This window comes from Cololabis saira, chromosome 24 (genome assembly GCF_033807715.1).
Source record: "Cololabis saira isolate AMF1-May2022 chromosome 24, fColSai1.1, whole genome shotgun sequence".
Taxonomy (NCBI): Eukaryota; Metazoa; Chordata; class Actinopteri; order Beloniformes; family Belonidae; genus Cololabis; species Cololabis saira.
In genome coordinates this window covers 19,419,889-19,442,806 of record NC_084610.1, presented here as the reverse complement: position 1 = coordinate 19,442,806, position 22,918 = coordinate 19,419,889, and the positions used below count along the sequence as shown (strand labels likewise).

The 22,918-nt window shown below is 41.5% G+C and overlaps 1 protein-coding gene across 3 annotated transcripts in view; it reads right to left on the bottom strand.

Moving 5' to 3' along the window:
- The window catches only part of dmd (dystrophin), a 361,679-nt gene that overhangs the window by 312,259 nt on the left and 26,502 nt on the right, over positions 1-22,918 (bottom strand). The window contains exon 1 of one of the 3 annotated variants that reach the window (XM_061715920.1): positions 8,736-8,965. The exons of the other annotated variants lie outside the window; for them this stretch is intronic. The gene's annotated coding sequence lies outside the window, so the exon portion shown is untranslated. Of the gene's footprint in view, positions 1-8,735; positions 8,966-22,918 lie in introns of those variants that run through there. 3 annotated transcript variants of the gene reach the window in all.

The following is a 22,918-nucleotide window of genomic DNA, read 5'->3' as shown; positions in this document are numbered from 1 at the left end:
TGAGGGTTGAAGCAAGAGAGGACTGACAGCATCCTTCATAGGTGTGTCAGCATGTTTTCATCATCCACCTGGAGGCCAGGTTTACCATGCTCTGCTTAACCTACACCGAATAGAGCACCTACACACTGGGGAGTCTATTGCTTGCTGCATTGATGAGTCATTAGAAGCATGGGGAATAGGAGAAGACAAGGTGCTGCTCATTGTGACCGGTAAAGGCTCCAACATCGTTAAAGTTGTGCGGCTGCTTAGCAATAGAAGTCAGGTACGAAGTGGGGAGTTCACTGGTGGTCTGGATGAACTTTGGATGGAATCATTAGAGTCGGAGGACACAGACGAGGAGATAAGGAGATTAGCTGCTGGGTTATTAGAAGCTCCCAGAAACGGTAAAAAGAAGATCGGTGATGCAGCGTTTGTCAACTACGCCCCAAAACTATGGAACACACTGCCCAAAAACATCAGGGAAGCCGAGTCGGTAGATATTTTCAAAAGACAACTTGAAACCTATCTCTTTACTCAAGCATTTAAACATAAGATAACCGTGCCTTAGTTGCCACTTTCCTTTTATCTATATATCATTGATTTTTACTGTCTGCATTATTTTTATACTTTTAAATGTTTTTATATGATAATTTTTATCTTGTACTCTTATTTGTTGATATTTTTATCTTTTTATTTTTCATATGCCTACGACTCGTGCAGCATTTTTACCTTTTTATATTCATATATTCAATTTTTATACTCCTTTTTATATTATCCTACCTTAGTAGTTGTTCTGTGGAGGAATCTTGAACTGAATTTTGTCAGGGTTATGTTTTATATCACTGCACTTAAATATTTATGTTTTTTGTTTTATTTGCTGTTGTTGTTTCTTATTTGTACTGTTACTGTAAAGCACCTTGAGCTGCGACTTTCGTATGAAAGGTGCTATATAAATAAAGTTTATTATTATTATTATTATTAGAGAGACCGGAAACCTCGGTGAGTGTGGTTAACCTAGTCTTATGGATTTTTAAAATTTGGATATTAAATGTGACAACATACCATAAAACCAGTGTCGATTGATATTAACCCTAAAAAAAAGAGAGAAAAGTTAATTTACTCCCTCCTATTCAAGATCTAAAATGGCAATCCATAGAGGATAAGTATAATTGTCACATTGACATCGTAGTTGTTGACAAGTCATGATTTCACATTTAATATTGGGATTCATGATAAACTTCTATATCAAATCTGTTATCCTGTGGAAACAATTTTACGGTGTTAACAGTGTAAAAAATAAAATATCAAACAAGTAATGTTATAAACCATGCTGTAAAAATCGTTACTACCGAAACAGTCCTAATTCATAAATAATTATTTTGTGTGAACTCCACACAAACACAAAAGCAGTCATCAATAATCTGTAATATTCTGGAGCTGCTGCTTCTACAAAACGTCAGGATGTTTTGAATGACGGCCTGCCAGCGATGCTTTCAGGACAGTTGTTATGCAGCATCACCTTTCTTAAGTACCTCATGTTGTGGTGGTTGTGTGGCGGCTAATCTCTCATGTTTCTGGAGGTTTCCTACCCAGCTGCGTCCAGGAGTGATTGGACTCACCTGCTCCCACTCCGCTAATCAACCTCCGCTAATTCCTACTTGAAGCCTACTGAGGAACTCCTCGACGCCCGATTATTCAGAGACCGCGGTACCAGTTGGCTCCCCTTCACCCGAGTGCTAACGTTTTGATCACTGATTTCTAGTGAATTTCCTGTTAAGTTATTGTTGGTTTTTTCTCCATTCTTTTTTCAGTGCATCCCATGCCCCCACAGCCTTGCACTCTCTGGACTAGGGCTGAACTATTTTTGAAAATTATCTAATTGCGATTTTTTTCCTCAATATTGCGATTGCGATTTAATATGCAATCATTTTTTCAAGGTCCTGTTCTCATGTATTTTTCAACTACACAAGCAATAAATCAGTCTGTTTTATAATAAGCAATGTCAAATTTATTTAAAGCACAGATTACAACAATAAAGAAAACAAATCTGTTGCTTTACCTCTTTAACACGTCTACACATGTCTGTACACACGAGTGTTATGGGTCGTTCTCTCTGAACCCAATCGCACGACACCAAACCGGGTTAAACTTTAGCCAAAACGAGGCATTGTTTAATAGAAAAACACAAAAAAAACTCCCACAGGGAACAAAAAACCTTCCTCACAGGGAACTCAGAACTTCTTCACAAGTAACTCAAATATCACAGGGAGAAAAAAACCACCAGCAAACTAACAAACAAACCAACAAAGCTCACATTGTTAACAAAACGAACCAGCAATGAACAACTCGCAGCCCCGCTGTTTAACCTCTCCTCCTGATGAGCTGATGAGCTGCAGGTGTAGCTCACGGGCCTTCTCATCAGCCTCCAGCCATTTCCACCTCTTCCTCCGTTGAACCCATGCAGCTGGGCAGGTCCCGGTTGCACCCCAGTGAGTGCCAGCGCCGTTTCCATCGGTTGTGCATTAACTCTGGCCAGGCGGGTCATTTTCTGGCAACCTGCCTGCAGAAACCAAAAGGGGAGGCTCATCCGTGAGGGAGAGCGCACGGGTGAGTCAGACTTCCACCACTTGGAGCTCTCCCCCGCACTTCACGATGGAATCTTGTCTGCTCTGGGGCCGGGAGTCACTCCCGGTTAGGGTCCTCATTGACTCTGGGGCTGATGAGAGCTTCATCCATGATGAGTTAGCCACACAGCTTAACCTGCCCCTTGAACCTTTGTCCATCCCCAAGAATGTCACTGCCTTAGACGGCAGATTAATCGCTCAGGTTAAGTATCGTACAGTCCCGGTCACCCTCATTATGTCTGGCAACCACCGAGAGCAGATTCAACTGTTTGTCATTCCCTCCCCCCATACCCCCCTGGTGCTCGGTCTCCCTAGGTTGTTACACCATAACCCTCAGATCGACTGGAAGATGGCTAGCATCACCACCTGGAGCCCCCTTTGCCATTCTCAGTGTCTCCGCTCGGCCAACCCTTCTACCTCCTGGTCCCCTGTTACTCCGTCACCTCCTGTGCTCATCTCGGTGCCCCCAGAATACCATGACCTTTCCCCAGTGTTCTGCAAGGAGCTGGCACTCTCCCAGCCTCCCCATCGACCCTATGATTGCTCCATAGACCTCCTTCCGGGTGCCCCCCTTCCCTCTAGACGTACGACAACATATCTAGCCCTGAAAAGGAGGCTATGGAGACTTACATCCAAGACTCCCTGGCCTCTGGACTCATTAGACCTTCATCCTCCCCGCTGGGGGCAGGCTTCTTCTTCGTTAAGAAGGATGCCTCGTACCGCCCCTGTATAGACTTCTGTGACCTCAAGACATCACAGTAAAGAATAAGTATTCCCTTCCCTTGATCGACCCCTCCTTTGAGCCCCTGTGTACTACCACCTTAAACCAGATCCGGCCAAGATACAAGCTGTCACTGACTGGCCCATTCCCACCAGTCAGAAGGAGCTCCAAAGGCTCCTCGGATTCGCCAACTTTTATCTATGCTATATTCGGGACTACGTCCATGCCACCACAGCCCTGCACTCTCTGGAAATTTTTGTGTTTTTGTGGACCTTGTGTACTTGTTCTGCTTCCTTCTTTTTGGACTGTTTCCTTATTGGAAATAAGATCTTGATTTGAACCTCTTCCGCTCCTGGGTCTCCCCTCGCTCTACACACCACACATGTGTTGCTGTGAATTGTTATGAACGGAAATTGTGGACCAAGGTGTGGTCACAGCGTCATACTCGTGTGCATGTGGCACAGGACCAGCTTCACTGAAAGTGAGGTTCTTGATTGTACAGACTCGTATGTTATAAGTCATAAGTGTGTTCAAATTTGTTGAAATTTAAGTAGAAACACACCCAATTTTGTTTTTAAAAGTTTTTTTACTGACATAAAACTAATTGTTTTTTTGTCTAAGAAATGAATTTGTCAAATATGATAAATCCAGGCATTATAGGGTTAAATACACGGGTGGTGATGTTTCAGGATGTATTTTCTCCCAATCAGAAACCCACTAACCCCCCAGGCAATGTCCATGAGCTACCCTGGCAAAAAATACCTAATTTGACACATAAGCTCTCTCCCCAGCAGCAGTAAGCACAATCGAATCAATCTACAGGCATCGAGACACAGTGTTAAAAAAAAAAAAAAAAATGAAAATACAGTATTTAAAAACGTGAAAAAGGAAAAGAAAGGCGTGAAATGGCGAGGGGCTGGTCAAAAAGCCATAACTAATGACATGAACTTGAAATGGCACAAGTATAGAACATGATGCAGGTACACTGGAAAGTGTCTGAAGTGAATAAAGAAAGATGATGCAAGAGTAAGAAAGGAGGAGGGGAAGGGGGGTGGGGGAATTATGTCCGCCCTTGTCCAAAGAGGATAATGAGGTGAGTGGAGCTCAGCTGAACCAGTGTGGCAAATCCCACTGTGCACCTGGTGCCTGGAAAGCATCAAACAGGAAAAACAAAAGCAACACACACACACACACACACACACACACACACACACACACAGGACAAGACCCGTGATGACTACCATTAAATCTCAATGACTGAAAGTAGTGATACACTTCAGGTGGGCATGACTGTGTCAGAGATTCGAGGACTTTGCAACTCAGGGTTACATGTCCATAGTACACACACACACACACACACACACACACACACTGCGCTCCATGTACATTTGCATGGTGCTGGCTGAATGTGTTGGCCAAAGACGCGTGTACAGATTTAAATTCACGTATACGATTATGCCGCTTTTTAACCTTTTATTACAGAACGTACTTACCATCACATCATTTCAATATTCTTATGTGATAGTTGTTTTCATTTTTCACCAAGAACTGGTGCAGATAATGGGCAAGGCACACCCCTGCGTAAAGTCTTCTCCAGCACATCTCAAAGCTTTTAAAGCCTTTGCTTCAAATAAACGCAACATCTTTCATGTAGGGACACACAAGCACGAATACACAACAGACTCACAAAGCTCCTATGTTTGATTTTTAAGGCACCCTTTCTATCACAACTTAAAGTGTGATTCCAGGGGAGGCGATTATGGAAATATATGTATTCATTTATTATACTTATAATTTCCATTATTACATTTCCTAAAGGGCCATACAATATTCATCCATTTACTATAAAGGCCCCAAGTGTGCAAAAAGGCGAGGGCCATGAAACCTTGTTAAATGCTATGAATAGTGGGAAATAAAACAAATTGATAAATAAAGGCTTAGACCAAACTGACTGAATACAACAAAGAACACTTGTTTTCCCACATTTGTGGAGACATTGTGGAGACTGACATCATTCATTACATAGCAACTTATTCATTACAAACTATGACAACTAAAAGCCACATTTTTAGTCGACCTTAATCTAAATATAAGCAAAACTCCAAAACCAGGTTCTTATGCTCGACCAGCCCTACAGTACATGACTTTGGTTTGGGGTGAAAACGTGACCTTTTGTTCAGGGCACCTCACAATCTGAGCGTTGGCCTCTACAACACCTGCTGTCCAGCACCACATTCCTCTGTATTTCTGTCTCTTTTTATTTGGTTTTTCAATCACAAGACATTTAATCCACCACCCAACATCATTCCTGGATCTTATGGTTAGAGTGGGAAATCGAGCGTATATCTTTTAGGCCTGAACAAACTACCTGGACACTAACATGCCTCAACTAAAATGACTGGACTCGGCTTGTGTGGCGATGCTGTTGCATCTTGCACTGATCTCTGTTTCATTTCCACAGACAGCTCAGGGGAAAGGGCCACAAACAGACAGGTTGTTTGTGTCGTTTGTTTGCTGGTCACGTTTGGCTCCTAGTCTCCGAGGCTACCGGCGGAGAGCCTGAGCTGTCCCGACTGCCAGGGAGGCACACGAGTCACCGGGAGCCGGTGGATGCTCTTAGTGCTTAATAAAAAAGTCCTCTATCTCATGCCACCACACAAACAAAGTTTAGTTTATTGGTCCTTTCAGTTTCCACAACACAAATAACACAAAGTACAGGGGTAAGTCATCAGTGTAATACAAAAAATATAAATTTTTGGTATATATATACAATTTTAACTAAAAACCAAGGACCAAAAGTGTAGTCTGAAGCCTAAGCTTATGATGCCTAACCTTTTCACAAGAAGAAAAATGTTAGCCTTTATAAACTAGTGCATTTAGGATGTAGAGAATGAAACAAAATAATTAAATAAATCCATATGAGAAGTTGCCTGAGTATGAACAAAATAACTACACAAACATACAGCATATTCCACATGTCATTACTAAATATCATTCCATACAGTATATATATATACATATATATATATATATATATATATATATATATATATATATATATATATATATATACTGTATATACAAGCACATATATACACACACACACATACATATGCATCTATACATACATACATACACATACACACACATACATACACATGTCCATTGGTACATGCCTATGTGTATTATACCTTTGTTTTATATGTATTAATCATTTTGTATTTATAGGTGCTTTTGAATTGGAATAACATTTCTGTATCTCAGCTGTTCCACAGATTAACTCCTGTCACAGGATGCATCTTTGTTTAACATTGGTTTTTGCCTTTGTTTTCCTGAACATATATGTTCCCCTTAGTTCATATTGGCTAACTCTGCTTTAGAAGAGCTTCTGAATACTGTCAGGAAGTGTTTTATTGTTGATTTTAAACATAAATTGTGCTGTTTTAGGGTTCACTAAATCTCTGAATTTAAGCACATTTGAATTTATGAATAATCTATTTGTTGGCTCTCATAATCTGCTTTGTTTATAACTCTAATGGCTCTTTTTTCTAAGATAAAAATCGGGTCTATGATATCTACACAATGACAAGGAAAACACTGAAGCTGGACAGAAGAAAAATGTTCAATGAGACAAATCCACATGCAAACTTTAACGTACAAGGATTCCTGTCCCCTGCAAAGCAGAGTCCAGATGACAACCCTTCTTACTTTAGGCAAGGCAAGTGTATTTGTATAGCACAATTCAACACAAGGTCATTCAAAGTGCTTTACATCAACATTAAAAGCAGCAAGACACAATAAAACAGTAAATAACAAATAAAATTAAATAAAATTATAAGAAAAGAGATAAAATAATAAAAAAGTTGTTACTTTACTGGAACAATACAGTCTAACAGGAGTGTAGAAACACTGTCAACAATTCACCAGTGCAGATTTTCTTTACTTTTTTTGCTAGTTTATGTTATTCCTTTTGTTTGTTGTTGGAGTTTTTTTGCTATGATTTATACCTCAACATTTGAATGCTGCTTGACATTAAAAAAAAACAGTTCACTTTGGCGTACTATATATACTGTTGATCACTATGGCAATACTTTCTAATAGTAATGAAGGGCAGAGACTGATGTGGACGAGACAGAACACACGCACACGCACTTGCACAGGCTGAGTGAAGGTACCCTCCTCATAAATGTAATTACAGTCTATCAATAGCAGGAGACAGAATCCATTTAATTCCTATTAAACGGCCTTGGACGATCATTTGCAATAATCCCTCCTCGCAAACACAAAGTGCGCGCTGGGCTTCATCACGTCCTGCATAACGCCGGGCTGCGTTCTGGTCACACTATAATATCCTCTGTAAATAGTCTTAATGTGTAGGAAATGAGCACAGAGAAGCTCTGCAAAGTCTGCGCAGCATTAATCACCTCCGCCTTCCTTCCCTTCCTGTCATCAGCGAGACACAGTGATAAACACATCAGCTGAACTTGGTGCGCAAAAACAAACGCGGAGGTCTTGCATGAGTGGGGGGCGTGAGACCTCCAGTCCCCGGTTCCCTACCTGAGATCGGGTTATTCTAGTCCCCCGTTCCCAGTACTGGAGTTGAGGGGGGATGAGGGGGGATGGCATCCCCCCCTGAAATAAAAACGGTCCAAATATTCCCCCCTGTAAAACTGCCATCCCCCCTTTCTATCCCTTATGTCATTTCATCAATGAATGTGGTTTTACTGCTATTTCAACATTTAGAGTCATCACCAGAAAAATAACACCAGAAAAATAACTTATTTGACAATTTTCACCTGTTTCAAGTAAATTTTCACTTGAAATAAGTAGGAAAATCTGCCAGTGGGACCAGATTTATCTTCTCATTACAAGCGAAAAAATCTTGTTCCACTGGCAAATTTTTCTACTTATTTCAAGTGAAAATCTACTTGAAACAGGTGAAAATTGTTGTTTTTTCCAGTGATGAGTCTTGTTTTAAGTGTAATGAGATGTTTTTTACTAAAATCAGAAATTTTAACTAGAAATAAGACAAATATTCTTGTTAAGATTTTGAGTTTTTGCAGTGATCCATTTTACTTATCCTGTGAAGGACAGAGTCACATTGATAAGTTCAGAAAACTGTTTTTTATTGTTGTGTTTTGATGTATTTGATGTAAGCCCAGTGGATATTTAAAGCTTACAGAAGGCTGCATTTAACTGCTGCTATGTCATTCCTGCAGTATTTCTGCAGGTGTTTTGGTCACTGCTATTATTTGTAATATATTATATTATTTGTAATCAGCACAAATTATCTGTCCCCATATGATAAAATCCACCATCCACCCTGATTCTTTTTTACAACTCGAGTACTGGTTATTCTAGTCCCCCGTTCCCCACCTGAGCTCGGGTTATTCCAGCCCCCGGTTCCCTACCTGAGGTCGGGTTATTCCACGGAGCCGCTCTGCAGCGCGGAGCCGCAAACAGGTGAATCCAGAGGTAAATTCTCCAAATCCCCAAAGCGAGTTTCTGCTCAGCCAAGTAACTGCCCGGATAGAGACGTGTCCCTGTGGGGGCTACAGGGCTGCACTGCACGACAACACGCTGCGCTCGTTTGCCAATTAAATCCCGGCCAGTAATAATCCAGTAATACTCCAGTAATAGTCCGGTAATAGTCCTGGAAACGTTCCAGTGTTTGAGACCCTCCCGCTGCCCGCGACCGCGGTCAGACTCCTCCTCCGGCGGCGCGTCTGGCTCGGTGCACAGCCTCTCTCCCTCCCTCTCTCTCTCTCTCTCTCTCCCTCTCTCCCTCTCCCTCTCCCTCCCTCTCTCCCTGTCCCTCCCTCTCTCTCTCCCTCTCCCTCTCTCCCTCCCTCTCTCCCTCCCTCTCCCCCTCTCTTTAAGCAAACTATTAACATAAAATAATTCAAATTGTTAGTAAAGAAACATCTTTTGAATAGATACATATAATAATGATAATAATCAATTTCATTTATAGAGCGCTTTTAAAAGATCTCAAAGACACTTCACAGACACAGAGATAAAACATCGAGATCAAGAAAATTTAAATGAAAAACAACAGGATAAAAAAGATAAGAGATAAAAGATAAGATAAAGGATAAAAAAACAAATCACACATTAAAAGCTGTTCTGAAGAAGTGATTTTTGAGATGCGATTTGAAGGTGGGTAAGTCTGTGCAGTAGCAGTAGGGATGGGCGGTATGGACTAAAAAATGTATCACAATCATTTCTGGCATTTATCCCGATAACGATAAAAATGAAGATTAAAAAAAATAACAATTCAACTCCACCTTTGTAACTATAAATCTATCACCACATTCAGTCTTTGGAGCCCCCAAAACACTGCTCTAAAATCTTTCTTTCTTTCTTTCTTTCTTTCTTTCTTTCTTTCTTTCTTTCTTTCTTTCTTTCTTTCTTTCTTTCTTTCTTTCTTTCTTTCTTTCTTTCTTTCTTTCTTTCTTTCTTTCTTTCTTTCTTTCTTTCTTTCTTTCTTTCTGGGTCATTTCTTTCTTTCTTTCTTTCAGGCTCATTTCCTTCCTTCCTTCCTTCCTTCCTTCCTTCCTTCCTTCCTTCCTTCCTTCCTTCCTTCCTTCCTTCCTTCCTTCCTTCCTTCCTTCCTTCCTTCCTTCCTTCCTTCCTTCCTTCCTTCCTTCCTTCCTTCCTTCCTTAGATAACAGATAAGATAAAGGATAAGAAACAAATCACACATTAAAAGCTGTTCTGAAGAACAAGTGATTTTTGAGATGCGATTTGAAGGTGGGTAAGTCTGTGCAGTTGCGGATGTGAGCGGGGAGGGAGTTCCAGAGGGGGGGGGTAGCTATGGAGAAGGCTCTGTCGCCCCAGGTCCGGTGCTTGGTTCTGAGTGGTGGAGACAGGAGGTTGGTATCGGAGGATCGGAGACTGCGGGACTGCGGAGTGTGGCGGTGGAGCAGGTCGGTGAGGTAGCAGGGGGCCTGGTTGCAGAAGGCTTTGTGGGTGAGGACGAGGACTTTGAAGTGGATGCGTTGAGGGACAGGGAGCCAGTGGAGTCTCTGGAGGACTGGGGTGATGTGGTCACGGGAGCAGGTGTGGGTGAGCAGGCGGGCGGCAAAGTTTTGTATGTGTTGAAGTTTATTGAGGACCTTGGAGGATGAGCCGTAGAGAATGTTGTTGCAGTAGTCGAGTCTGGATGTGATGAAGGCGTGGATGAGAGTTTCAGCGGCGGGGAAGGAGAGGGATGGGCGGAGGCGTTTAATCAGGTGGTGGAAGGCAGTTTTCCTGATGTGGTTGACGTGGTGTTGGAAAGAGAGGTTGTTGTCAAAGATGACTCCGAGGTTGTGGATGTGACTGGAGGGAGACAGAGTGGAGTTGTCGATGGTGAGACTGAAGGTGTGGGCGGTGTTGTTGAGGGACTTGGGGCCGATGATGATTATGTCTGATTTGTCACAGTTGAGTTTGAGGAAGTTTGAATGCATCCATGATTTTATTTCAATAAGGCAGTTGGTCAGGGTGGAGTGAGTTGCGGTGGTGATGGATATCATGGATTTGGTGGGAATGTAGAGCTGGACATCGGCGGCATAGCAGTGGAAGTCGAGACCATGGCGGCGGATGATGTTACCGAGAGGGAGCATGTAGAGGATGAAGAGTAGAGGACCAAGCACCGAACCCTGGGGACACCTTGTGACAGAGGGGCAATGGAAGAGGTGCAGTTTGTTGATACTAATAAATTGTTGTCTGTTTGTGAGGTATGACCTTAACCAGGAGAGGGCGGTTCTGGTGATGTTGAGGGAGGATTCCAGGCGGGAAAGAAGGATGGTGTGGTTGATGGTGTCAAAGGCTGCTGTGAGGTCCAGGAGAAGGAGAATGCTGAGGTGGCCGGAGTCTGAGGAGAGAAGGAGGTCGTTGGTGACTTTGAAGAGGGCTGTTTCTGTGCTGTGACCCGAGTGGAAGCCAGATTGAAATGGTTCAAACAGGTCATTGGAGGTGAGGTGAGTTTTGAGTTGGGTGGCGACAGCACGTTCCAGTATTTTAGTTGCTCAAGTTGCTCATGGTGTCAGGGTTGAGTCCAGTTTTTTTTGAGGATGGGGATGACAGCAGCCAGTTTGAGGGTGTCCGGGACTGAGCCAGAACTGAAGGAGGAGTTGATGATGTCGGAGATGAGGGGGGAAATGGCTGGAAGACAGTCAAACTTTATGAGTTTAGATGGGATGGGTTCCAGAGCACAGGTGGAGCTTCTCATGCCTGCCATGAGTTTGGACAACTCTACTGGGGACACGGAAGATACCTGAGAGAGAGGCTGAGGGTGCGGGGGGCTAGGAGGGGAAGTGGAGAGGGTGGCGGAGAAGGTCAAGTTACTGTGAATGGTGTCTATTTTGTTCTGGAAAAATGATCAGAAAAGTAGTTGCATTTGGTTACTGTGAAGGAGCTGGAGATGTTATCACTGGGTTTGAGGAGTTTATTTATTGTATTGAAGAGAGCCTTGGGGTTGGATGAGCTGGAGTGGATGATGTTTGAGTAGTAGGTGGACTGAGTTGAGTTGAGGGCGTCTTTGTATTGGTGGAGATAGACCGTATAGGCTTGGTGATGGATGATTAAGCCAGTTTTTCTGAAGAGTCTTTCGAGCTGACGCTTGCAGGATTTCATCAGGGGTGTACCTGGGTGCTGAGTGTGTGAAAGTGACTATTTTGGTTTTAATGCTAGCTGATCGAGACAGGAGGAGAGTGCGTGGTTATAGTGGTTCACAAGGTCCGAGGGGTTGTCAGGAGGCATGGGAGGGGAGGCGGACATGTGTCTGGTGAAGGAAGCTGAAGGAGCAGAGGGGGAGATGGATTTGATGTTTCTTAAAGGTTATTTTTGGGGTTGGGGATGGGGATGTCGATGTCCATGGTGATTGCCAGATGGTCGGAGATGTTGAGGTTGAGGCTGGAGAGCTGATGTATTGTGAGGCCGGAGGAGCAGACAAGATCCAGGATGTGGCTGCGGGTGTGGGTGGGGAAGTTGATGTGTTGTGGGAAGTTGAGGCAGTGTAGCAGCTCCAGGAACTCAGTGGCAGGTTTGCAGTCTGGGTCTTCACTGTGGAAATTAAAATCGCAGGGGGAGAACGGAAGGTGAGATAGCTGGGTCAGGAGATCGGAGAAATCAGAAAGAAAGGAGCTGTTTGGCTTGGGAGGGCGATAAATGGCGGCAGTGACTAGAGGGGCGGGGCCAGACAGTTTGAAAGCAGTGTGTTCGAATGAGGGGAAATCAGGGGTGGAGATGGAGGTTGTTTTAACGTCTGTTGTGTACAGCTGCAACGCCTCCTCCCCGCCCCTCAGGGCAAGCTTTCTCGATATATGTGAAGCAGGGGTGTGTGGTCTGGTTTAGTGAAGAATAGTCCAGGGGTTTGTGCCAGGTTTCGGTAAAGCAGAGGAAATCAAAGTTATTGTCTGTTATAAATTCGTTGAGAATGAGGCTTTTATTGTTGAGTGAGCGGATGTTGAGCAGGGCCAGTTTAAGATGATGTTGCGTTGTCTTGCGTTGTGAGGACGGGGTCGCCTGTGTCTGATGATGGTGTGGATGTGAGAGATGACAGGTTGTAGTTGTGATGACTGGCGGGGCCGAGGGGGTGGGGGGGTGTGGGGTGCTGGAGTGCAGGAGCTATTCTTCCTGGGGTCCGACACGTAATAGCTGCAGTTTTGCTGTAGCTAATGGGGATCCAAATAAAACTATAAAAATCTCTCCCTCTCCCTCTCCCTCTCTCTCTCTCTCCCACCCACCCTCCCTCGTAGGCGTAAACAGTGTGTAATGGTGACAATGTAATCATTTTTTTGATTTCATCTCATATTTTCATCAGGATTTGGACAATAAAATAAAGAAATGGATAAAAACATCCGACTCAGGCACAAAACCTTTACAGATATTCTGAAACAAAAACAGATCTCCTGGTTAATTACTGGCCAAAAGAAGTTTCTCACAGCTTCTGGTATCTGAACTGTTGATACAAGGCAGGATGGATCAATGATTTCACATCTTCACCGTGTAAAAGTCAAGTGCTGCCGATTTTCTGATTAGATATTTCCATGATAGTCTGAGGGTATATGACAGGGGTCAAAAGATAAAGGTTAAGTTGAGAGGCTCCCTCCACCCCCCGGAAACCAGCTACAATTAAAACAGCTATTCAAAGCTAAGACTGTCTAATACATTTTATGAAGACATCAAGAAGTCATGACAACTTACTAAGAAAAAAGGGCAGAGTTTGACTTTGGACTGTCCAAAGATGCAGATAAATAGAAATGAAAGAGAGACATTGAGTCACCCAGGTTCAGGTCCTCACCTGGCTGAGGACCTGAACTAATTCTGTAAATTGTATTTTACTTAAGAGGAGTAGAGTAGCTGCTCATCTCCTCGGTTTTCCGTGAGCATCATCTGACCTCCAGAACAATTGACAGAGCATGAAATGAAAACACAAGAAAACACATCGTATCAAAATGCCATGTAAGTGACTCTATTGCTATGTTTAAAAAAAACTATTGATATCATGTACTACAGTGCAGTCGAGGTAAAAGAAAAAGAAAAAAACGAAATGCAGTATCAGATATGGTTAAGTACGGAAGAGTATTAGGGCCAGGCAGGAGAAAAAATATTTGAGAGAGGAAGATTTTTTTTATTGTGCACTTTGAGAAAAAAGTCAATATGTCGAGAATAATGTTGAAATACAATTTCAAAAAAAAAGTCGAAATGTTGAGATTAATGTTGAAAAACAATTTCAAGAATAAAGTTGAAATTTCGTGAATAAAGTCAAAATTTCGAGAATAAAGTTGACATACAATTTCGTGAATAAAATCGAAATTGTACTTCAACATTATTCTTGACATTTTGACTTTTTTCTCGACATTTCGACTTTTTTCTCGATGTGCATAATGAAAAAAAAATCCTCGTCCTTTAAAATATTATTTTTATTTTTCTCCTGCCTGGCCCTAATACTCTTCCGTAGGGTAAGAGATCAAGCCCGCACAAAAAAAAAACCCATGGCATAACTCTGGAGAGCACTGCTCTTCAAAAACACTCAAGTGGACTTGTCCTCATCCTGACATAAAACAAGGTGTTCCTTTTTCAGTTCTTGGAGTCCACGGTCCAGTAACAGGACAGCATCATCAGCATACTCATGATTTTAGTTCATGAAACTGAACGAGTGAAAGATTCAAAATGAAGAGGATAAACCTATTTTAACATTTTAAAGCAAAACCAGCAATGTAACTGCACAGGAAGTGATCAGTTACAACACCAGTGGATTACAATACACTCACACGCTACACACTGAAACATCACTTTGTTCTTGCAACTGCTGCAAAGTGTCTTTTGGTTTCCCTCCTCATGTTTGTGGCAGTATACAATTATATGCAGGAGGTCAGAAATTTCCAGTTGGCATCTGACAGGTAAACTATGTACAGTATACTACTGTATATCCCATTATGCACCATTACAGGAACTGGCAGTGACAGCGGACGTGTGAGCAGCTTTTGGCTGTGCCGTAGCATAGCTGCTTTAAGGATGCCAAACCACATGCTAATGAGGTCCTCCAGACCAGTATGCAGTACACCCTGTAAACTGCAGTGTATGTGCAGTATGTAGCATGCAGTATGCAGTTTCAAAAACAGGCAAAGATTAAACAAAAGGAAGAGCCTCTGATACAAATGAAATACTGAAAATACCAGTTTAAGGAATAACAACTCAGTAAGATGAATATAAGCCAAACTCACAATGCTTGTCTAACAAATGGAAGTGATCCAAGCTCACCGCCACTAATTGCGGCCCCATTTCCCCATTGTTCTTGCAGAACAGGATTATTGTTGCTAGTGAACGACACAGTAAATATACTGTATTTCTATCCAAACACTTGCATACAAATACAAATGGTGGGACAACAATTGTATCGGGCCCTGGTCCTGGCAAGCTTTGTGGAGCACCTGATGTGTATTGTTTGGACAATTGTCACTTAGGCCCAATCCCAATTCTCCTTCACTCGCCCTTCTTTTCTCCACTCGCACTTCTTTTCTTCCCTAAGCCCTAAAAAAGAAGGGGGAGATTTTAGGGCACTTGAGATCTAGGGCACTTGGCCCAGGTGCCTGTCCCAATTCTCCCCCTACCCCTCGTTTTCATCCCTTCCCTGATCAGGAAGCTGAGAGCCAAAAGCTGTTTTAATTTCAGCTGTAGCGCTGTTAATATGGCACTTTATTAAGTTTTAATATTTTTTCAGGTATAATGGTAACCTTAAGATCCCCAACCGGGGCTCAGTTTATCCAAATAACGCCTGTTAAGAAATTTGACCCGATGTTTTCGGAGATGAGAAGAGCCGCCGGCCCCGGGGAGCAACCTCAGCTCACAGCCCGAGAAGAGACGTTTCCGCCGGGTCAGGCTGCTCCGTCAGCCCCGGGAGAGACACTCTCTCCCGGGACGCAGCTCTGTTGAGAATCACGCCGGCTGAAATAAATCATTTAGGAATATGTTGGTTTAATAGATGAAATCTAACAGTTGTAGCTACGCCTGTTAAGAAATTTGCTCCGAAATTTAGAGATTTCTGTCTGCCGGGTCCGGAGCTTGGGTCCGCGTTAAATCGACGCAGAGCCTACGGCGTAGGTTGCGTAACCTCCGCCGTAGGCTCTGCGTTGGTGTAACGCGGAACCATAAATCCCTTTATTCTGGCGTGATCTTCCGCAACTTTATCTGAAAGTGTGTAAATTACCCAGATAACAGCTGGATTACTTTGTGGTTTCTGAAGACTATTATATCAGAAACATCCAAAACAAATCTGACGAGTCACAGGATTATTTCTCTCTATTTCTCTGAGACCAGTCTGCCTGTTTGCCTTCGGTCGGCGAGTCAAATCGACGCAGAGCCTCTTTTTTTCATACCCCCTCGCTCGCCAAGTCAGCATCTGAAATCCCTCGATTTGAAGGGGCTATTCTCAGCCCCTAGCCCTCGTTATGCCCCCTCCCCCTAGGTGAAAAGAGGAATTGGGACACCACTACCTTCACGGGAACGCGCAAAAGTTAGGGTTAGGGAAGAAAAGGAGGGCGAGGGGGAGTATTGGGACGCACCCTTAATGGTCTGGCTGAATACGTATGGGGAGGGTTGAATATTATTCACAGACAATGAAGAAGGCCAGAAAGATAAAACAGTTTTACTGCAAAGGGGGTAAAGCAATCCATCATATAAAACTTGTTCTGTCAAATGCAGCCTTTTGTATTTGACATAAAACCTCTCTAACGGGCTAATGCACTGACTGGCCTGCAAGAGGCAGACTGTGTTACAATAAAATATCTTCTGTGAAGTCTAGAAATCTAGAAGTCACTGAAAAAAACTGCAGTCAAAGTGATAGTGACTCCTGATAAGTATATATTGTTGTTCAGAGAGGTCACAAGGAGAGAAAGGTGACATGCTACTCAGTGCCTCCGCGGTTTCGTCTACCGGTCTCTGAGCACAACCACTCTCCCCACTGAGAGTCAGGGTGCTTTCACACCTGTCGCGTTTGGAGCAGTTGTTCCAAAACAGTGAGCGTTTCCCCCTAAAGATTCGTTTGGTATATGTTAGGGGTCGGCAACCCAAAATGTTGAAAGAGCCAGATTGGACCAAAAACACAAAAAACAAATATGTCTGGAGCCGCAAAAAATGATAAGTCTTGCTGCATGTATCTATATTAGTTATAATTGGGGGAAGATTTTTTTTTTCATTATGCACTTCGAGAAAAAAGTCGAAATGTCGAGAAAAAAGTCGAAATGTCGAGAAAAAAGTTGAAATGTTTAGATTAATGTTGAAGTACAATGTCGAGAAAAAAGTCGAAATGTTTAGATTAATGTTGAAATACAGTCTTGAGAAAAAATTCAAAATGTCGAGAAAAAAATCGAAATGTCGAGAAAAAAGTCGAAATGTCGAGGAAAAAGTAAAAATTTCGAGAAAAAAATCGAAATGTCGAGATTAATGTTGAAGTACAATGTCGAGGAAAAAGTCGAAATGTTGAGAAAAAGTCAAAATGTCGAGAAAAAAGTCAAAATGTCGAGATTAAAAAGGAAAGGAAAAGGGGAGAAAAAAGGAAAAATAGAAGAAAAAAAGGAAAAAAAAAGGTCAAACATTTTTGAAAAAGCTCCAGGGAGCCACTAGGGCGGCGCTAAAGAGCCGCATGCGGCTCTGGAGCCGCGGGTTGCCGACCCCTGGTATATATGAAAACAGCAATCGCGCTCGGATGCGGGACAAAACAAGCGAACCGAGATCTCCTAGGAGAGGTGGTCTCGGCTCGGTTCCATTCCAGACCTGGGGCGATTCGTTTGCAGTGAGAACATAATCCACACACCACACAGAAACACACAGAAACAAACTAGCCACACTCGCTTACGATGCTCCATAGTTGTTGTTTTCCCCGGGGTACGGAAGAGGAAACTCCTTCCGCGTTAATTTCTGACCAATGAGAGAACAGTTGGTTCGTGCATGGCATTTGTTAACAGCTTTGAACCGCTACAGACAGTTCCCCTGTGAACACAAACACCACAAACGAAAAACAAAACAACTGTATCGATTTAGCCCCTGAATTGGAACAAAACAATCGGGCCACAGGTCTGAAAGCACCCTCAGACATGTTGGTCAAAGTTATTGGGGAAGGAGTTTCTCTTTCAGTCTTTCTTTATCAAGCTGACTTGATAGGTGCTTTGGTATTGTAGCCATAGTTGATGTGCTGTCTGAACTGGCTCAGACGGCACATATTCTGAACAAACTGTGTCTGTCTCTTTCACTGAAGTATGTTTGATGGTCACAGTTCTGCACCCAAACAGAATTATCTGTTAAACTCAGGGAACTTTTATTCCCAAAGACCAAAATATAATAAGGGGTCAGTTAAACTTTGGGGTTCTCTGAGGCTGTCAGACCCCTAAGAAGTTGATTATTTTCTCCTAATAGTGATACAGCTTGCGTTTTTATCATAGAATGGCGCAGGCTGCGTATCCACAACATGAATACGTAAAAGCATACACCAAACTGTCCCTGTCTGCACTTCATTAACAGGTGTTCGTTCAGCAGACCTTTTTTTTTTACAATGTCCTTGAAGGTTGTTCGATAAATCAAAGTTATGAAATCCCAAAATGTATTTTTCCAACATATTACCAAAGTAAGATTTATGGGTAAGCTATATTGTGAGACATATTCATCATTTCATCAAGCATGAGGTGTCTGCGCACGAAGATTATTTGGATGATAGATTTCCATCCCTTTTATTTATAACCAAGTTCTAATTTGAGCCAAGATATTGAATGTTTGTCAAAAAGATGTGACATAATAAACTATAACGTCATTCTCTGAGTCACTTTGGGAATCTCACACGGACATCAGAAGCAGGTACCGTCTCGTCTTTCCAACAAGCTCCCATTTCCTTAACAGAATCAACGGAGATATAAAATGGACAAATACATTTTACATTTAACCAAAAAAACCCAAACTTTTTTCAACCTTTTCTGGTTACAATGAAGTGAAAAATACAGCATAAGGCAGTGTAACAAGGTAAGTGGCAATGCACACCATACTCAACTGTGCCATCTCACAATGATCTCAAAAATATATTTTCTTTTCACTACAGGAAAGTGTCAACACAACCAGGAATATCACAATTACATTCTGCATGTTTGGCTTTGCCAGCCCTCTGCCTGCCGAGCCTGAAAGCACAACAGTCATAAAACACAGTAGGTGAGTGCCAGCAGCTAAGTAAGGCTTCCCACATGACACACACCGGCAAGTTGGCGCATCCTCAACTAACAAGCATATGCCAATATTTACAGTGATACGTCTATCAACCAGTGCAGGAAATGGCAGACAGTTTTCCCTCATTGACTCAAGGATCCTGTTGGAGAAGCACGACTAGCTTGAACACGTACAAAACATATACAACACACTATATATATATATATATATATATATATATATATATATATATATATATATATATATATATATATATATATATATACATTATATATATATATATATATATATATATATATATATATATATATATATATATATATATATATATATATATATATATATATATATATATATATATATATATACATTATATATATATATATATATATATATATATATATATATATATATATATATATATATATATATAGGTGGGTAGAGTAGCCAAAAAATGTACTTAAGTAAAAGTACTGTTACTTCAGAATAATATGACTCAAGTAGAAGTAAAAAGTAGTCATCCAAATAATTACTTGAGTAAAAGTAAAAAACTACTCTACTGTTGAGTAACGTCTGATTTTTTTTTTTTTTAACACAACCATTCAAACAGACAAAAGTTCAAAATAATCATCTTCAGGCAAATTAAATCAATAAAATAATAAAATAAATTAAAATTAATACAAAATAGCTTAATTTAAAATAATATTAAAGTAAATTCAAGTACTTTAATAAATAAAAATAATAACAGAATGAAAAAACAAATTAAGCACAAGTAGCGCAAAATTTCAAGCCTTTGTACTTTTCTTTTTTAACCAGGCAGAACTAGAACAAGCCCATGAACTCATAGAAACTCTGTGTGTGTTTGAGTTTGTGTAAATGTGACAAAACATGCAAAAACAAACATTTTTCCCAAAGAATCACCCAGTGATGTCATAAGATTGACGCGTACGCGGATAAAAGGGATAAAAGAAAAGTAACGAGCTCACAACAATTATAAACACCATATGTTAGAAGTATCAAAATTACAAATAATAGTATAAAATATTGAAATAAGGGTTTCAGACCTGTGGCCTGTTTGTTTTGTTCTGATTCAGGGGCTAAATCGATACAGTTGTTTTGTTTTTCGTTTGTGGTGTTTGTGTTCATAACCGTCTGTAGCGGTTCAAAGTTGTTAACAAATGCCATGCACGAACCTACTTTTCTCTCATTGGTCAGAAATGAACGCGGAAGGAGTTTTCTCTTCCGTACCCCGGGAAAAACAACAACTATGGAGCATTGAACCACAGTTATGAGTGAGTTGTGTCGGTTGCTGTGTGGATTATGTTCTCACTGCAAATGAACCGCTCCAGGTCTGGAATGGAAGCGAGCCGAGACCACCTCTCCTAGGAGATCTCGGCTTGCTTGTTTTGTCCCGTATCCGAGCGCGATTGCTGTGTTCACATATACCAAACGAACCGATCTTTAGGGGGAAACGCTTCCTGTTTCGGAACAACTGCTCCAAACGGGACAGGTGTGAAAGCACCCTAATATTATATTGATGACAAAAAGAACTGGCTCTGATAGGGAGGGATAAGGGATCGTAGGGATAAGCAACGAAGAAGTTGGCTCCCCACTCAGCTGTGGAGTCACTATTGTGGGGCCTCTCCTCTGCTCGCTCTGTCCATAATGAAGCAAAATCATTTGCAGGTCATAAAAAAAATTTATTACAATTCTCAATATTCTATTAATTAAAAGTCACTTATTACAATTTATAACTTGAGAAGAGAGCCATTAAAAAGACTGCTCTCTCAAAAGTGCATGAATGTGTGTGCGCGCATGCAATCGCTGATGCACGCCAGAATGCAAATTCTATATCCTTAACAGCAATTTTTATTTATTAAACTAAACTGTGAAAAAATGCATTGATATTGAAGGTACCGGTATGTGTGTAAACTGGTCCTTGCTTGTGTTGCTATTGCAGTTGTACAGATGTCAGCTGTAAGGTGGTTGGGATTCGTGCTAACAGCTCCCCCACACAGTGATTGAGGGGCTGTCAGCACAACAGTGGCTCCCTTCTTTAAAAAGAGGAGAGCCATTAGGCAGAAGAATTAGTCCCATTAAATTTGCTTAACTCGTGGGACACCTAAGGTAGCTGACAGACGGACAGGCCAAGCGGAACAGCAGGCCGCAGGCACGGGAGCACCACAGGGTGCCGTACTCCGACCATTCCTCTTCACCTCACACTTCCAGTACAAGTCGGAATCTGCAGAAATACTCAGATTACTCTGCAGTTGTGAGGTGGACTGTTTTGTGGCATGATGTGGGAACAATCATGGTGTATCATTGAGAGTAAGAAATATCTTGATTGTTGTCCAAAGGTTGTGCAACCAAATATTAAGGGTCCCTTCATTGTTGTCCAGCTATTATTATTATTAGTAGTAGTAGTATTAGTTTCGTTTCGTATCATTTTGTTTCGTATTATTTATTTTGAACATGCATGTGAAACAAAAAAAAAAAAATACAATCTAGATCTACGATCTAGTGAATTTCCTTCAGATCTTGTGAGGGACTTGTTTACTCTTCATAAACACTCCAGAATTAGATTTTTGGTTTGCTTCTAATGTTTCCGCTGGCGGTGCATCAGAGCACCATAGCAAACATCCATGCACACAGAGTCTTGAACAGTTTTGACAAACTTCTCTCTCAAAAAAATGTGCACCAGGAACATGCACACGAGAATATACACACGCCTCTCGTTGCCCACTGGGCCAGCAGGGCATGGCCGCTAGAGCCATGTGTCAGGAGCAGCTTCTTCAGGCTCCCATGGAGTTTCTGGGCAGGCACCCAAAGTCACTGAGGAGCTCAGCTACTGTATTGTATCCCAGCTACAGTTGCTATGGCATCTGTATCATCGAGCTTCCAGCACTGATAAATGGATGCACGTTTCTGCAGAGTGATCCGGATGGCAGAGGAGTCATTAGCTTAACGAGTATTGCTCAAATGACACCTTACTAGGGCTAATATAATCACATAGATATCTAATCAGGAAACACTCCCAGTCAGATAGAAGGGCACTAGCTTTAATTACATTGTATGCATATGAGCTAGCTTCTTTTTTTCTTTTTTTTACCAAACCATTTTCTATCCCAGAGACAGAGCTAAGCATTCAGCAGTAAGTAAATGAATATTAGTTGACTTCTAAAGAATCATGGTACCTTTACACTATTATTCAGAGAGACTTATACAACAGTCTTGTGTGGTACCTGTTGATATTTCTTTTTTTTTTTAGCAGTTTTTGCTATGGGAAATAACACAGCAATAACAAATGCAGTATCGGAAGGCTAAAGTTTACACTACAATTATCATTTTAGTCATTGAAATAACTTGCAGAGCAAAGCATTGTTTCCTGCTTCTGGTCAGCGAGCAGCAAACAGGAACAGAAGCTGTGCTTCACTACAGCGATGAGCAAAGCTTGTGGTTAAACCCTGCTTGTAAATCCAAACAATATTTGGTACATAAGACCTGGACAGTCTTCTCATTTGAGGAGCTAGTGCTCTTCATTCTGTGCACATTGTACTACAACTCAATCTGTCTCACTGCAGAGTTCAACCACTCTGAACATTACCATTGTAACAATCTTTTTTATTTTAGGTCATAACAACAATCTGAGACCGTCAACCTTACAATACTCAGCATTATGAGACATATAAATATATATCTTATAATACTGTACAAAAATCTGATCCAAGTAAGGCTTGAAAAACCTAATACAAAACATGTTTCTGATATACTGATTGATTATGAGTCAGAGGACCAATTTAATTACAGAAATGACATTCAATCACCATTTACCTGGGAAAGTCACTGTCACTGTAATTATGAGTAAATACAGATATAAGTTCATATGAAATTTCACCAA